The 4,167-nt window shown below is 36.8% G+C and overlaps 1 protein-coding gene across 1 annotated transcript in view; it reads left to right on the top strand.

The window, feature by feature from the left end:
* Positions 1 to 4,167, top strand: part of LOC107726493 (uronyl 2-sulfotransferase-like) — a 77,306-nt gene that overhangs the window by 27,952 nt on the left and 45,187 nt on the right. The window lies entirely within an intron of this gene.

The following is a 4,167-nucleotide window of genomic DNA, read 5'->3' as shown; positions in this document are numbered from 1 at the left end:
GAAAGGAAAACTTGAAATCGCATCATATGACCCCTTTAAGGAAACTTTTGTCTTGTCTCCCGAGGCCACAGGAGGGGGCAATGAGCAAAATAATGCAGCACATTTTAAATGTTCAACGCAAGGAAGTACTATAAAAAGAAAAACGTGCATTACGTCTAAATTAACTTATATAAATAAAACATAATTTCGTAAATTGCATAAACAATTATGAACAAAACAGCATCATGTATTTATGCATTGCTTAATACAAAGAGCCGAATCGCCCATCAAACAGATTGCCTTTAAAAACATATGAGATGCAGTGATAAACCTCCACAAATTCGTGAAGCGTTTTCTAAAAGTTTCAACTGTTTTAACTTTGCATGGCTTTCTATACATCCCTTGTGTGAGACGCGAGTGCAGTCATATTTGTCCGTCTAAAAAATGCACTGAATATGCGTTCTGTGTGAATGGCTTGGTTTCGGTTTTTACCTAATCAAGATCTAATTCTACGCATTGAGCTACTATATTTCTCTAATATGAATAACGCAGCAACTGCGCGTCTTGTGGGCTAGACTTATAACACATTAAAATGCAACAACGTCACTTACATCATCATCACCGCATCTCGCGCTCCTCTAATGACGCTCCCAGACGCACACCTAACATTTGATTGTACTATTTTTGCATTCAAATGCAAATGTTTATTTTAAATTCGACTAATATTAATTTTTTGTATTCACAATCTTCTCATCACAGGCAGGCACAGCACTCAATTCAGCATGTGTTCGTGTTTGTTGTGGCTGTCTGCGTCACTCATAGCACGTGCCTATATCGTGCGCTTTATCGAACATTTTTTCTATCGTTATCGAAGAGGGTGTACCGTCGTTAAATATCGATACCGTTTTATCGCCCAGGCCTAATATATATATAGAGCGTGTGTTTTTAAAAGATTGGTTGGGTGGAGTTCTGTGGCCTCTTGCCCTTCACTGTAACACCACTTCACTACTTCTACCCAACACCACCCCGCCCACATAAGGGGGTTTGGATACATAGCATCTGTGTGAGTGCGTGATATGCTATATACGTTAGTGTCAATTCTTCAGTCTATCTGAGTTTAACGGTTGTGTCTGTGTGAGCATGCATATGAGAGTGTGTTTGTCTCGCAGTCAGTGTTTCTGTGTTGCTTAGCGTGTGTTTTTCACAAACCATTCCTGACATTCCTGGCAGCGGAGTACAGTCTGTTCAGTGTGTCCTCCCCCAGCACAAGTGTTTTAGGGGGAGAACGTGTCTGGTGAAACCAGAGACCTTTTCAGCACAGCCACTAAACACAAGTTCTGATACGAATGTCCGTCTTGAAATATCTTTCCATCACAAACGGCTTGGAAAAGTGAGATATTCAATGCAGGAGTCTTTCCAGTGCAGCTGTGCTGTGATTTCTGATCCATAACCACAACATAGCTTCCATGCAACATGTGAAGGTTTGCATTCTGTAAACCTGACCAAACACTGTCAGACGCTTAATATTGTGTATGTAACATCAAACTGTAAAACAAATCAGTCAAAAAAAAAAGCAGATGACCTAGACTGACCGGAAACTCCCGTTTACGTGGTCATATTTCCTCAGCCAGACCGCAGCAGCTCAAGGGGGACGGCCAGTCAGCATGAGAGGGGGACTTGGTCTGTAGCCCAGACGTTTCTCTTGAGTCTTTAAACCACCTCAAACGTGCAGACATGAATGAACATTGCATACTGCGCCATCCTGGGGCCAGGTAAACACCTTTGGCTTTTTAGCCTGACTGTACACAGATGTCAACACACATGCTGAGCCAAGCAGAATCCTGTGTTATAGACGAAAATGGATTGAAAGGATATTTATGACATTGCAGACATATTTATATGAATAGTGTTCACACTTGATCCCTCCATTTCCTGTGCCTCCCTCTTGTTATTCTTAGTAATAAAGGATAGAGAGCAAAGAGGCTGTGGCTTATGTTTGCTGGATTTTAGAGAAAATCACAAACTAATGTATTTCCTGTCTCATCACAGGAATTCAGTAGATTGTAAAGGACCTGTTTCCATTACACCATATTCTGTGGAAACAAAGAGATTATTATTAAAAGTTGTGATGGATACCAACACGTTTTATCCTCCATCTTCTCATGCACCAGAACCACCTTATTCATCACTGTAATGTGACAGGCCCCATTTCCCTGATCCATGTTCCGGCACTGGCTGCTCTCCCTCTGCCTGGTTGTTTCTGTCTTTCTGCTCTCCTTCCCTTCTGCTTCAAGAGTTTCTCCTATGGAACATCAGTGCATTCTCAGTGTGAGTTATTAGACCTTTTCATTATTTACTCACACTTACGTTGTTTTAAACCTGTATGCTGTTATTTTATCCATAGAACACTATTTTGAAGAATGTTTGCACTGCTCTTTTCCTTACAACGACCAGGAAAAAAGCATGCTAAAAATAGTTAATACAGCTTACTGAATTGTACTATATAGTAACATTCAAAAGATTGGAGTGAGTACTTTAAAAAAATGAAATACAATTTTTTAAAGAAATAAAAAATGGTTAAATTAAATTAGTTTAAACACATTTAATTTAAACACAATCAAACAATTGATTAAAAGTGACAGTAAAGACATTTCTAATATTACAAAATCTTTCCTTCTGAATGTTTTATTCTTGAAGTTATCCTGAAAACTTAAGTAATGGCTGCAGAAAATTCAGCTTTGCTGTAACAGGAATATATTTTATGTAAATAATAAATATCATTAATATTATATAAATATATATTGTGTGTATATATATATATGTATGTGTGTGTGTGTGTGTGTGTATATTCAAAATCATTTGATAACTTTGTATTTGGTGACAAGCACTCGAGCGTCAATTATGTTATTTATTGCCGTCCATGCTGCGTCACAGGTGCTGTATTTTATTTGAGAACTGCAGAATTTTAATTTTTGGGTCAGCAATTCTTTTGAACTGTTGAACTGCCTTAAAGGAAGTTCTGCATTTCCCAGCTGTGCTAGATGTCATAATGAGACAATAGAAAGTGCATACAGTAAGCATTTTTTTTTTTTACTGATGACTTTATAATTTCCTATCAATGGCGATTTTACATTTACCATCATAAATTGGTCAACTTTAAAACAGTTTGTAAAAAAAAGTATTAAGTGGTGATGCTTTAGTTCCAATAACCACAGTGATGAAAGCCTTGATGCATTGTTCACACTTCAGTACTACAGCTTCAATGTCATTAAACCTGACAGAATACTAGTGCTTTCTGTTCCACTTAAGTTAATAATAACATTTAATTCCTTTACGTGAGCTGAGTTTTTAGACTCATCTAATAAGAGAGACTATAGTAAAAGCACTGTACATTGTTTTTGTGTCTCTCCTTACACATTTTAATTTTTAATTTTTTTTGTAATGAAACACTGGAAATAACATGTAACATGGCATTGCATGATGTTATAGTTAAGAAGCTAAAAGTTGTGGCATAGTAAATGTCATTGCATTATAAACCTCTTTGTTTTTAGCAAACCAGTGGCGTAGTTTCTTAATATTTTTCCCTTATTGCCTCTAATTAACCGTTTCCTCATTTTACTCTTTGCATTCCCATAAACAGCTTTGCAGGATCAGAGTATATGTGCCTTTTTTGGGCGTTTTTTTTTTTTTCCTCGAGAGAGATGTCAGTTATTGCCACATAAAACATCCCCATAGCTCAAACTAGAACATCTGGAGCTGAGCAAACCACTTTGAACTTTCAGTTAAAGACATTCTTGCAGAACATTTTAGAATTGGCCTTATGGAATAGTGAAGTGTAGTATATTTCTAGCTACAATACAGAGACAAAATGCAAGGTATAATTGTTTATTTGTGTCTTAGATGCAGAGGGGCGGACAGTAACTAAGTACATTTACTTGAATATTGTACTTAAGTACACTTTTTGAGTATCGGTACTTTACTTGAGTATTATTTTTTCTGGGAACTTATGACTTTAACTTCACTACATTTGAAATACAAATATTGTACTTTTCACTCATTTCTATCAAGGTCCTCGAAGTAGAAAGTCGTTACTATGTATCAGCTTTGAAAGTCAGTGGGTGATTTTTTTCTTCTCTAAAAACTGTCTTTTTTTCAGACAGTTTATCAGTAATCACTCTTGGGGCTACA

The sequence above is a fragment of the Sinocyclocheilus rhinocerous genome, unplaced genomic scaffold, assembly GCF_001515625.1.
Source record: "Sinocyclocheilus rhinocerous isolate Xijiao unplaced genomic scaffold, SAMN03320098_v1.1 scaffold605, whole genome shotgun sequence".
NCBI classification, from domain to species: Eukaryota; Metazoa; Chordata; class Actinopteri; order Cypriniformes; family Cyprinidae; genus Sinocyclocheilus; species Sinocyclocheilus rhinocerous.
This window is presented reverse-complemented; position numbering and strand designations above follow the sequence as displayed.